This window comes from Pinus tabuliformis, chromosome 7 (genome assembly GCF_031772625.1).
Source record: "Pinus tabuliformis cultivar Carrire ecotype Pingquan chromosome 7, CPIR1, whole genome shotgun sequence".
Taxonomy (NCBI): Eukaryota; Viridiplantae; Streptophyta; class Pinopsida; order Pinales; family Pinaceae; genus Pinus; species Pinus tabuliformis.
Window position 1 is genome coordinate 35,895,736 of NC_142293.1, and position 14,115 is coordinate 35,909,850.

The 14,115-nt window shown below is 40.5% G+C and overlaps 1 protein-coding gene across 1 annotated transcript in view; it reads left to right on the forward strand.

Moving 5' to 3' along the window:
• The window catches only part of LOC149245120 (uncharacterized), a 280,773-nt gene that overhangs the window by 100,168 nt on the left and 166,490 nt on the right, over positions 1 to 14,115 (forward strand). The gene's annotated exons all lie outside the window — the stretch shown is intronic.

Genomic DNA, 14,115 nt, shown 5'->3' on the forward strand with positions numbered 1-14,115 from the left:
GACATCCCTAAAAAAGAACTGGCAGTAAGAAATATCAATGAATATGATTATTTTCCTCTTTGACTTTAAAGGGAAGTATAATATCTATGTTATTGTTGAGGACTTGACCAAACATGCCCTCTTTATTGGCATTACACAAAGATTCATAGCTATTCAAACTGTTGATTTTTCAAATTCTTCTTGTCTTATAATTACTTCTAATGATTTCAGTTTAATCTTTCTTGTGTTCATATTCATCAAGTAATTGCATAGAAGATCTCAATAATGGAAAAAATAATGACAGTAGGATCATAAAGAGGCAGCCAAACACGAGACACAAATATTTACCCTGGGAAAACCCACATGGGGAAAAACCCTGCAACCTTTTCCTAGAGAAATCATTCAATTCAACAAATCTGATCTTTCTACTCAAACAGAGTCAAGCTGACCAGCAACAAAAATCCAGGTCGAACCTGGTCAAACTGCCCACAACTGGCCTCAGTCAACGGTGGTCAAGCTGTTCAGGAACAGGCTGAATTTCGGCCTCCTGCTGCTGCCCAGAGATTCGACCTGCTGCCCAGAACTTCGACGTTCTGCCCAGAGATTTGGCCTTCTGCCTCAGAGAATAGGTCTGTCCTCCACACATGCGAAGTCAAATTGAGATAAAACAGAGATAAGATAGCTTGATCTGGTCAACTTCCTCCTCCCTATTCTTTCTCTTCTTTGTAGAGATGAACAAAAGAATATATGCTGTATGATTCGAATTAGTGTGCAAATGAGTGAGATTGTAAAGTTTTGTAGATGTTCTATGCTAAGAGCAATTTCACTTTTCTCACAGCAATCATACAAGTAGTTAAGCAAAATGCAGATAGAACATATAAGCAGATCTTACAGAAGACAAATCAGAAACAAGAAAAATGTGTGTGTTCGTTTCGGCGGTCAACAGGATGCTTCAACCAGCAAAGTCTCCTTTGGTCAGCCAGCCCAGATGTGTCACAAGATCCCTCCAACTAGTAGATGAGTCAACCCAAGTCAATTCTACAAAAAATCAACGCTGTCCTGAAAAGTCAACGCAGGAGCAAAACGGTCAACCCTTTGACCTCGATTTTTGTGCCAGATAGTACGGCCTTCAAAAATCGAACTTTCCACCAATTTTCAGCTTGATTGGACCAAGCGTTGACCAAAGTCAACGCTGGTCAAACTTTCTGCGAAACCCTAGCAGCAGAAACCCTAGCAGCAGAAAATCCGTACGGTCTGTCCTCTTCGTCCTTCCCACGTGTGGCTGAAATTCGTCCTCCAGGTAGCGTACTCTCTAAGATGAGAGGGGAAGATGTGAGTTGAGTTGTGTTAAAATTCTCTCCAACTTTTCCTGTATATATATCCATCAATGAGGGTGTGTGACACATCTGTTGGGCATGTGAGCCTACATTACAAAACTGGCTGACCTTGCACATATAATTTATTAAGAATAATAAATTCACAATATAAGTTCTGCTCATTGGATTAAGACTATTTTTATATGGATTTTACACCTCTCAGAAAGAGGATTCCAACAAAAATATTAGCCTCTTAATCTGAGCATCAGAACATGGAGTTTGGACCTAGTTGTCCAAATTTAACACTCCCTCTCAACTAGGGAGAACTCCATTTATTAGTGCAATCAACATCGTGAGTCATCCCGCCGAAACTTGCTTTGCTGGCTTCTTTATTTCAGAACAGAAGTGGGTCAGTCACAAAGACATCATTCCCCGACTGACATAATCAGTCCAGAGGTCCCAGACCTCACAAATCTTGATCCCAGATCAAGAGGTTGGACCATGCCATCCTAGATAGAGAGTACGGCAATCTCTGATGCGTCCATCAGTCTTTGCTAATAGTCTCTAGCTTTTCCACACCTCATTGGCCAAATGAGAGGTACTTCCCATGAGCCCTGAACTCAATGGGTAGGATGCATACGGGGCACAGATTAAATGAGTGGCGAACCAGCTCAATAATCACAAGGGTGGGGCAGAAGCATTATGAGTGCTTATAGCTTCGAGAAGCTATCCCCAAAGCCCCCCAGAGCTCCCAGAGCTCATCGTCCAACAGGACCCACATCATAGGGTCTTTCCACGACACCAAGACTCTCACGGAAGGTTAGGAACTTGACCTTCCCTAGGGGCTTAGTGAGAATATCCGCGACCTGCTCATCAGTTCCTATATGATCGAGCCTTACGGCGCCTCGCTGTACCATATCCCGGATAAAGTGGTACCTGATATCAATATGCTTGGATCGGTCGTGGAACACAGGATTCTCAGTCATACGAATCCCACTTTGATTATCACAGAGTATTACAGTGGTATCTAGCACATGTTGGAACAGCTCACTAAAGAGCTTCCTCAACCAAACTGCTTCACAACAGGCCATACTAGCAGCAATGTATTCGGCCTCCGCGGTGCTCAAAGCCACCGACTTCTGCTTCCTGCTCATCCATGAGATCGAAGCAGAACCAAGATTGAAACAGCATCCAGATGTGCTCTTACGATCCACCACACTGCCAGTCCAATCGGCATCAGTATATCTCGGAGTATCACACTCCCGGCAGTGTATCTCAGCCCATGGTTTATCGTGCCCCGAAGATATCTCAAAAGATTCTTGGCACCAACCCAGTGAAAATGATGAGGCTCAACCATCTGTTGGCTCAAAGTATTCACTGCAAAACATATGTCCGGACGGGTGTTCACTAAGAACATCAAAGCTCCTATGAGTTGACGATACTCAGTAGGATTGGCCAAGATAGGCCCTGCAGCGCTGCCACTCAACTTCTTAAAGTTGAGTTCCATTGGTGTCGACACGGACTTACAGTCCACCATCCCAAATCTTTCCAGAAGCTTCACAATATACTTTCCTTGAGAAAGGAAAATCTCTCCAGGTCTCTGTCAGACCTCTAGGCCTAGGAAATAGTGCATCAATCCTAGGTCTTTCATCTCGAACTCAGCAACAAGCTCCCTCTTACATTGATGAATGAGAGGGTCACCACCTGTCAGGAAGAGGTCGTCCACATACAGCACTAGAATGAGAGGCTTTCCTTCCACAACCTTAAAGTAAAGGTTTGGATCAGCATTGCTTCGAGTGAAGCCCAGCTTCATCAAGTAACTATCCATCCTCTCATACCAAGCTCTGGGTGCTTGCTTTAACCCATAGAGGGCTTTGTTCAACCTGAAGACATAAGTGTCTCGATCTTGAACTTCAAATCCCAGAGGTTGTTCTACATACACCTCTTCCTTTATTGCACCATGCAGAAAAGCGGTCTTGACATCCATCTGATGAAGACTCCATCCTTGCGTAGCAGCAAGGGTTATGATGGATCGGATGGTGGTATATCGAGCCACAGGTGCAAATATATCGTCATAGTCAATTCTCAATCATCATGGATCTGCACCTCAATGACTGTAATGTTGCTCTCATTATACAGCATCACATTGCTACCCCAAATCAACAAGAATGACAGATCTGGTCTTTTCCTAGATGAAGACACCAATCTTCAATCCACCAAGCTCCAACTTGTAGTTTGCCAAGCATCAACTTGAACTTCCCAAGGCTCCAACCATGTCAATTTGAGGCACGAACCTCTAGGGCTCCAACCCTATCTTTGGTACAGGCTTCAACATGGTCTCTTGAGGATGCCTGTCCTCTAGGGCTCCAACCATATCTTCCAAGGCACCAACCTTGTCTCTATGAGGCTCCAACCCCTAGGGCTCCAACCCTCAGCTGCAATTATCAGGATAAGTTTGATGATTGTTCACGGCTCCCAATGTCTTCTTCAACGAGCCTTGTCTATCTTCGACAATGCCTTCACTTTGCCTCCATGTCACTTCATCCATGACAACCTTGTCTTACTAGAAGGTGTCACCTGTTCTGTTCATGGTACCCAAACAATCTCTCCAAGGTCACTCCATGAGGGCTTCAATCAAGGTCTCCAATGATCTCCACAAATCTTTAATATGCTGCTTCACAAAGTTCTTTAATACTCTTGCTATCTAGCCTGCTCCAAAGAACTGATTGCTCAAATATGATGCCCAAAAACATTGTAATAATTATGTCCTCCAAACAGGTCCAAGGCTTCTTTAATCAATTGAGCTACCACATGAAGAATGTCCGCACATTGAGGTGTAATGCCTCCTTACCAATCCAGACTACCATAATAGTAACAGTCCTCTGTAAGCTACAAAATAAAGCTCCTGTAAATCACTGTCTCACTGATCGGAGCCTTTATTCCTGGCCTCAAAATCCGAGCTACAAAGGTGACTGTAACTCCGATCCTTTAAGATATTTCCCCTCCACGGATAGTCTGAATTTTACTTCACTCTTTTTATCACTAAGCCTCCTTCGGTAGTCTTAAGAGATCACAGTCCTTCACACTTTTATATCAAGATCTGGGCTCGACTAGGACTGTACTTCCCACGAATCCACGCTCCGCCGAAACTGAAATCTCCCATAGATATGGGCTTCATCGAAACTGAAATGTTCCCTGATCCGAGCCATAGGTCTTCTACAGATCCGATTTCCGAGCTCTAGAACATATATCCCCAAACAATTTAATTCTTTAATTCCTTCTCAGTGTTTCTAGTTCACGAGTTGTGAACTGTAATATGTCAATGTAATAGATCTTCACCGAAATCAATACTTGAAATGAAGTATTTGACTTGTGTTTATACGAGTTTCACCAATAAACAAAAAGACACGTTCATTAGAGAGGTTGACTTGTTCATTGAATTCCGTACGGTCCATACAATAGTTTTGGGCATGATTTTCGAGGCAGGTCATACAACATCTAATGTTGTTTTATTGCTGAATTTTTTTTTGTTTTGGTTGTTTGCTAATTGCCATGATTTTCGAGGTGGAATTCAAGCACAAAAATTGAGATAAGTTGTAATTTGTGGTTGCTAGAATTTTTACTGTGTATTTCAGTTTCTCTGTAAAAGCATTTTCAGAAATAAAGAAAAGGTTGAAACATCTCATCATCATCATCATCATCATCATCATCAACTTCTCACCATAATTCTGGTCACACCTCTGACCCATGGTATACAGATTAGTCTTGGCTCATCATGATCTTGGTTAGCACCTCTGACCAATGGTGAAACCCTAGGCACACACTCAAACCATCTGGGGAGTAATATGGGCTACATGCTAAAGGCTCCTTCTCAACCCTTTTGGGGAGCAATTCTGGGCCTGATGCTAAAGACACCCACTCAACCCTACTAGGGAGTAATTCTTGGCGTGGTGTTGAAGGCACTCACTCAATCCTACTAGGGAGTAATTCCGTGCCTCCATAATCTCCAGTCCATTCTCCCTAACCACATTACATGGAAACCTGATCACACCTGTGACCTAGGGAGAATGTCTGTTCTCGATGCTACAACATCAACACTCCCTTTGACCAAGGGAAGTATTCTCAACCACTCCAAGCTTGTCCTTGATGTATAGAAACTTCATTCGGGACAGAGGCTTTGTGAGAATGTTAGCAACCAACTTGCACTCTCTGCCCAATCTGAATCTGTGTATTCCAACAACTACACTTAATCATTTCAATCCATATCCAACTGTACCATGCTGGAACTTCAACACATGTTGAGCCACATGTTGTTAAAATTCACTGAATTGCAACGATTGAGTATTATTCTCCAAACTTAATAGTTTATTTGTCTTCAGTAATTATTATTACGACAAATAGTGAATAAACCACACTACAATTCTTCACCAAATAAAATACACTGCAGACATAAAAAAATAGGAACTGAGAAATAGATGCACACACAATAAAATAATGATGCTATTATTCTGGTCTAAATGTCCCTGGAAAAACCTCGAAGGGAAAATCGACGCAACAGATGAGGGTTTATTTTATTATGCAACAATTTGAGAAGCTCAAATGGCTATCCTTTGGCAATTGATCTCCACTGAAAATACTGGGAAAATCCCTTTTCCCTCACAACTACTCAATCTAGCTTGTCTAGCAAACTCGCACTTTCTAGCTAATTTGCATAGTTGGACTGGATATCCACATTTCTTGTTGGAGAAATTTCGTACCGTGTTTGGAACACTTCTAGATGAGTCGTCCTGCCTATCTCTCCTATGGAAACAATTCGCTAGGCCTCCTAGAACTAGATTTGGGCCATAGTTGCTGAATTGATCCTTTCCCGACAACTCTAACTGGCAAACTAGGCAACTCGCACTGCAAAATACTAACTCCTTGTTGGATAATTTGGCCTTCTTTCCCTGACTCTAGAAACTGGAATACTACCTGAGAATTTCTCCGGAAATTCTCCTTGTTGCAAACCCCTGCTACTCTCCTTCCCTGGCTCGAATTGCGCCCTCACTGAACATTGTGCACTGGGTGAATCAAACTACCTTGCTCACAACTGATCATGCCGATGTTGCCTCCAAGTCATTCGACCTACTCTTACAATCTCTTGTTGGAATTTCAATGACCACGATTTAATCTCCATCGACGACTAAGATCAATTAGACTTCATCAGTAGAAGTCTCTAGAGTAATCTTGAATAGCTTTAATTAATTGACTTGAATTTACCACTTTTCCTAAGTTTAAACTTAAGAAATATTTTAATTATGGTAAATTAATTTAATAAGGCGTTTCCCAAGCTTATATCATGAAACCCTTTTTGGTTTTGTAGATATCGTGTTCCTTAGCCTCTGAGACTAGAACACTCGTCTAATGCTACCATATCCATCAAAAACTAACATTCCCTCTTAGTGAGGAAGGTGTTCTACACTACACTCTTCTAATGAACAACCTATAGCTCGACTAGCTATCTCATGTTGCTGATGTTTGACATCTGTTATACCTCCTTTCTTCACATCTCAATTGATTTGACTTCTTACCACTGGAAATCACTGTGAAGAATCCAATCTAGCAAACAACGTCCACCATGCTAATGCACATATTCTGATTCACTTGCCACTAAATCTGACCCCACACTGCCAATACACCTATGTAGCCACTACACTGCCACTGCAACCACTGTAACTGTGTGTACATATCATGATCTCCCTCTGAATAAGAACTAGGAAATTTCTTTTGGGTTGGAAACCCTCTCATGGAGTCTCTCTCTAACTAGATCTACACTTGCACTTTGCAACTAGATAATTCACATGCCACCCTTGGTGGAAGCTCTCTCATGGAGTCTCTCTTTGGCGAGAATTGCACCTACTACTTGCAATTGGCCAATTCGCATTGCCACCAAATGCACGAATTTCCCGCACCTATAATTGGAAACTCGATCTCTCCTAAGAACTTGAAGATTAAGCTTCCATAGGGCTGCTCCCTCTAAATCTACATTCCCTCTAGGTCTCAAATTCTCTAGATCTACTGTCTCTGCAACTGTCCCTTGAGTTTCTGACTACAACTAGCTCTGCACTGTCTACCAAGTACCTGACTGTGCCCTACTGGCTCTGCAACTGTCTCTCATATATCAAACTGCAACTAGCTTTGCACTGTCACTCAATCACTTGACTGCGCCTTGCTGGTCCTTAGATCTTCCTACTACTTTGTACTGTGGGTTCCTGTAGCAAAGGTATTGATCCATGTGAAGAATGTACGACAATGTATCTGGTCTAGACCTCTTGTTGCTCTTCCCTTGGACCCTGCCCAATCTAACAATTTGAAGCATCATGCTCCTCCTCCTTATGGAGGTATTGGCGCTATTAATGAAAATTCCTTCAATCTAGAGTTCAACTCATCGATCTTTGTTGAAGTTGCTGTCTGTTACCCCTTCTTATCCTTCTTCCTCTTTGGATACTTGGTGATGTAGCGACCCAACTCACCGCATCTGAAGCACTTGAGCTTTGATAAGTCTTTCTTCTTCTTTTCTCCTCCTTTTGAGTTTTGTCCCCGACTGGGACCTTTCTTGGCCTTTCCCTTACTTGCAAAGGCTACGTTTTCTTCTTCCTTCTCCACCTTCGGCCCCTTGCTACTACTGCTAGTAGCACCATCTGCGAGACTAAGTTGTTGAGGAATCTAGGGCATGAATAGTTAAAAGATTTCTCTGCTTGATAATTGCTTGTGATATATTTTTACTTCTTAGCTTATAGTCTTTTCTTTGTTATGTTATTATTGTGTTCTTTTCATCAAGACAATTACCAATATGCACAATAAAAGACAAGTGACACAGTATGTAGGCTTGTCAGCCAAGCCCATATTCTCTCACCTCTTGAGAGGAAAATCCGATCAAAATTCTTTTTCTAGATCTTCAATTGACAAGTACCAAGAACATGACAAAGACCCTTAACTCTAGTATCCTCCCAAGAACCTTGTCACTAAACTTGATGCTCCACCTCTTCCCTTCCTCATCTTTCTTCTTGATCTCGAACTGCTCTTTTCAGCTTCTTATAGAGAAACTCGGTCTTTATTCTTTACATTGCTTCTTCTCGATTTTCTTTAGAGAAACTTGGTATCTATGATCTCACTGGCTTCCTCTAGAGAATCTCAGTCTCTAGATCTCTATCTCTGTCATCCAGAACAAGTACCCTGGAAGAAACTCTTCCTTTGCTATCCCAGAAGAAACTCTTCCATTGCTATCCCAAAAGAAACTTCTCCTTCACTTGCCTAGAAGAACTTTCCTTTGTTGACCCAGAAGAATCTACCTTCACTGACCCCAGAAGAATCTCTCTTTTCGCAATACCTAGAAGAATCTTTCTTCGCTATACCTTGTTCGCACTTTTACTGCTGGACTCTACTTCACACTTTTCCTTGATCGAATGCTTGTTGAGTTGCTTGCCTTCAAGTGAGGTCGAGTTAGGCTATATAAACACTTCTTCTCATGTCCTTTAGGCCGACATGATCTCAAGAGTTAGGCCGAATTATTCTAGCATGTTCTTCCATCGTTGTACGCTGTCTTGAAGAGGATAAGTGACAAGGTCTTGGAGGATACTTTACATAGACAAGTTTGACTCTATACAAAGTGTAACATGACTTCATTACATGACAATGACTATCATTTATGACTAGATGACAAATAATTCCTAAAGACTCTCAATGGGAACCTTGACTCAAAAACAAAATCTCTTGCTCTTTCAAAACCATGAAGCAAGTCAATACAATACTTTTATTTTTCTTCTTTACATCTCATTACATAAAATCATAATTACATGTTATTATGAAACCGAACCTAGTTACATTTTTCAACACTCCCTCTTAACTAGGGAGGTATTCATAATGGTACTTAGACTTTCTCAATCTGAAGAATTTCTCATAAGAAGAATTCAGATTGGTAACTCATTTGTATAGTATCATATCAACCAAGATTGTTACATAGCAAGGCCTTGACTAACAACTCCTTATCTCCACAAGATTTGAGCTCAATGCTGGTGAGACCAACGATTTATAGACATTCTCATGATTGTCTCCCTTGGAACATCCCTGCCCAGCTACTCAGGGTGTGTTCCATGGGAACTATTCTTATCTTGGACTCCCCAACCCTCAAAGAATATTGTTCCTCCACAACTACTCTCTTATTAGATGCCCTATCTCATCCTCAAAGAGTATAGGATGCCAAATGATTATCCAATCCTCCCTTCTGTCTTCCCAGGTGAAGACTAGAATGACATGTCTATCTCTCCCTTTCAAATAGGGAGGACATCTAAGTTGCACGAAACGGGGAAACGGGTACGAGTTTCCGAAACGGGAAGCGATACGAAACGCGACCTCCCCAAATTTTGGAAACAGGGAAACGCGAATATATATATATATATATTGAAAATATGTAAATATATATATATGTGCAATCATAAAGCATAAATGATACATTATAATTTATTACACTTAAACATTTAGATTTAATTTACATCACATTTACTCATGAATGATCACATAATGAAAATAAAAATATCGGAATATCCAAAAGCAACCTTTATTATATATCCAAATCTCAAAATCAACCTTTATTTATATTAATATATGAGGCTGCAAGTACAATAAAGACTATAAGGCTGCAAGAGGGAGATCCAAATCAGGATTTTCTGCATCCACATCCCATTCTTTAGAAGGACCACTGTTGTATTGGGAGTCTCCTCCTACATAGTCGAACGACCTTAGTGCTCTTGATTAAATACACGTTTCATACCCTAGTACCCTACATGATCTTGATTATTGGGAGTTTCCCCTGCATAGAGGGCTTGGTTCTCTTGATTAAATACAAGTTCCATACCCTAGTACATGATAAAATCCAATGGAAACATTGCAATCCCTCCAATCCTGAAATCCTGAAAAACAAATAAGTCTGCTGGATTTTGAGTGAGATCTAAAATTCTACTTTCTCCATATGAAATCCAATGAGGGCGAAACCACTCTCAAACATCCTGAGTCATTTCATGGTAATGTTAAAAATTTAAGTAAAATGATGAAAATGAAAAATAAAGGAGAATATCACTTTTACTTTAAGAATTTAACATTACCATGAACTGCATATCCCTCAAATTCCCTGATGAACTGCATATCAACACTAGGGCAAAAATTCACTTTTATAACTTTAGACATGCATCTAGAAGCAACAAGAAGTCACTAACATACCCTAAAAGTAAATTAAAAACAAATTAAAAAAAAAAACACAAGTTAATGAGGAAACGTGGGTCGTACGGCCCTGAAACCCGTTTCCAGCCATACTGGCCACGTTTCCGTTTCGGGAAACGTGGCAGTACGGCCGGAAACGCGTTTCACGGCCGTACCAAACGCGTTTCCGTACGGAAACGGACCTCTATACCACCCTGCAACATAGGTTTTGGCGTTAGGGATCCTATATCTTGATCTGTGGCACATACAAATTGCTTTTGTAGTTCTTCTCATGAATACATGTCTTCTATCTATATTCTAATGCTGTGTGTTTGGAAACATGAATGAAAATCTTTACAATTATGTTTTTTTATAAAAAAAATATTTAATGTATTTTTTACAACAACTGAGTCATTCAAATCGAGTCGGTCGAGTCGATACCGAGTCGGAGTCGGAGTTGGAGTCGACCCTCAGCCGAGTCGATACCGAGTTGGAGTCGGAGTCGGAGTCGACCGTCGGCCAAGTCGGAGTTTTAAAACATTGCTTGCAGTAGTTGGGTTTCACAAAGAGTGGGGCTGATCCGAACATATACTTCATTGTGGTGGGCGAGGAGCCTCTCATTCTGGTGTTGTATGTTGATGACTTGATCATCACTAGTGCAAAGAGACTCATTGAGGGTTGCAAGAGAGATCTTGCTTCAAAATTTGAGATGAAGGATATCGGCTTGATGCATTATTTTCTGGGATTGGAGGTGTGGCAGGAGGAGGGGCATTTCTTCTTGGGACAAGGGAAGTACATTGTGGATATTCTTAGCAGATTTCACATGGAGGATTGCAAACCCATGTCTACACCTATTATCACTAATTGGAAGAAGCTTCACGCTTCTGATTTCGAGTTGGTGGGTCCTACTCTACACAGACAACTGATTGGTTGTTTGATGTATTTGGTCAACACTCGACCAGATTAATGTTTTGCAGTTAACACTATGAGTTAGTTCATGTGTGAGCCCAGGAGAGTGCACTGGGTGGCTGCAAAACACATTCTTCATTACTTGCAGGGGATTGTGGATTTTGGTTTGGATTATAGACAGGGTGATGGAGTGAGACTGACAGGGTATACGGATTCAGATTGGGCAAAGCATATTGAGGTCAAGTATCACTTCATTAGAGACTATGTCCAAAAGGGAGTTGTCAAGCTTGAGTACATTTCCACAAATGAGTAGGTAGCAGACATTTTCACCAAAGCTTTACCAAGGGGCAAGCATGTCTACTTCAGAGACAAGATGGGAGTGGTGAGGAACACTTTCCTCGGTAAGAGGGAGTGTTAAATTTGCGTACCAGAGGACAAGTGGTTCCCTGAGGGTTTGATCTTTGGCCTAGGGAAAAGTGTCCAAATTTATTTTTTACTTTTCTCCTAATGTGACTTTATAAGTGGTAAAGTCAATCTAATTTAAAATTGACTTTATAAGTGGTAAAGTTACATTCTAATTTAAAAGTGACTTTATAAGTGGTAAAGTTATATTCTAATTTAAAGGTGACATTATTAAAGTCAATGAAAAATTAGAAAGTGAAAAAGTGAATATGGAAGTAAAAGGCTAAGTGGGTCTTTATTTAAGTGGGTGAGTTAAAAAATAGAAAGTGAGAATTAAATGCACATTTATTCTCATCCCTAGATCTAAATGAATCTCAACTATTAGATCTTAAGGTAACACCCAAAAGGTCATTTAGAGAATAAAAGGAGAAGAGAAGTGGAAAAGATCAATTCATTCTTTCATGAGCATTTGAGAGAGAGAAGAGAGAGCAAGGAGAAAATTTCTGAGTAGTGAGGAAGTGAAGGAGAGCAGCAAGAAGACATTTCAGCAAATCTGGGCAGTAACATTAATTGGCACGCATCCTAAGGAAAAATCGTACAGTAGGAGAAAGGCACAGAAATAGAGGAAGAGGGACACCACAAAAAACGAGGAAGAGGGATAACAGCCAGGGAACGAATTTCAAGGCAGATTTGGGCACAAATTTCAATGCATTCGTACTGCTGAAAATCCGTACAGTCTGTACAACAAGTTCTGAGCACATTTTTCGAGGCAGGCCGTACAACATTTATTGTTGTTTTATTGCTGGAAAAGTTTATGTTTTGGCTATTTGCTGATTGGCACGATGTTCTAGGCAGAGTTCAAGCACGAAAATCAAGATAGGTTGTAATTTGTTGTTGCTGAAATTTTTACTGTGTATTTTAGTTTCTCTGTAAAATCATTTTCAGAAATAAAGAAGAGCTCTCAAACTGGTTTTCCCCATTAGTTGTAGGGGGTTTTTCTAGGGTCACATTGACAAAAAATCACTGTGTTATTTTCTGTGTGTCGTTGTCATAATTTGGCTGTGTTTTATTTATGCAATTTTAGCAGTTGTCAAATCTCTAAATTTTTGTTTTCATGAAAATATTGTCATTTCTAGATTTTAGAATTTTTATCATGTTTGGATTTAAAACTAAATGCGTGGAGTGATAAGGAAAACTGATAATCAGAGTAGGGGTTGAAATTTCTTCACATCATGACTGCTACACTGCTGAAGTCATCACTGTTGTATTAGTGAGATCTTCATTATAACCTCTTCAACATATTACAAAGATCTCTTGTCTCTATTGATATCTTCATTGTGATCTTAGTTCTCTCCCTTGATCAATGTACCGAGGGCTTCATTACTGCTACACCATTCTTGAATTGTCACTGAACCTTAGCTAGAATCATCATCATGTTGACTGTGAGCAACAAAGAATATACATTATAACAGAAGTTTCTAGACAATGAGCTTGAGGCTACATGAAGATAGTCAGGGTTCTGAGGTTCTTTCATCACATACATCCACTGTCATGGAACAGGTCCACCGAGATTGTGATTACACTCTTACCCTGAGATCCTTACCCTCAATGTAAGCCGAGACTGTGAGTTATGCTGCTGCTCCTTGTTATGCCGCGAATGTTATATACATGTATACGTATGCCGAGAATGTGATATACATGTATACGTATGCCGAGATTGAGATAGCATGATCTCCATGAAGCTAAGACTGTAATAGATACGCAGTCCTCTTCGTCCATTCAAGATCTACTAGCATGAGGTCCCTTCTTCATCATTCCGAGTATTGATTCATAGATATGCCGAGAGTATTTAGCCCAATACATTGATCAGTTTTGTGTCCACATTATACCTCCAAGTTCTTGTCATGACTGCACCTAATACCCTAGTTGAGGTGCAGTCAGACCCTAGTGCGAACCTGCTTCTCCATGCGAGATATCAGAGTGAGATCTTCTTCCTTGATTGCGTGCTCTATGCCTCCTTGACTTCGGCTCCTTCACCCGAAAATTTAGAGAGACAAAAATGCAAAATTTTCTTATGTTCTTTTTGCTAACCGTTTTGTGGGTATTTATAGTAATTTGCCCATATATGCAAGCCAACATGAGTTTGTTAACCATCATGACTCTTTCTTGAGCCGGCGTGACTTTCATTTTCTTAATTAATTTGATATTGGAGCCGACATGAATATATTCTTCTTGATTTTGCTTGCAGACTTCTTTGGAGGATTATGCTTGGTCA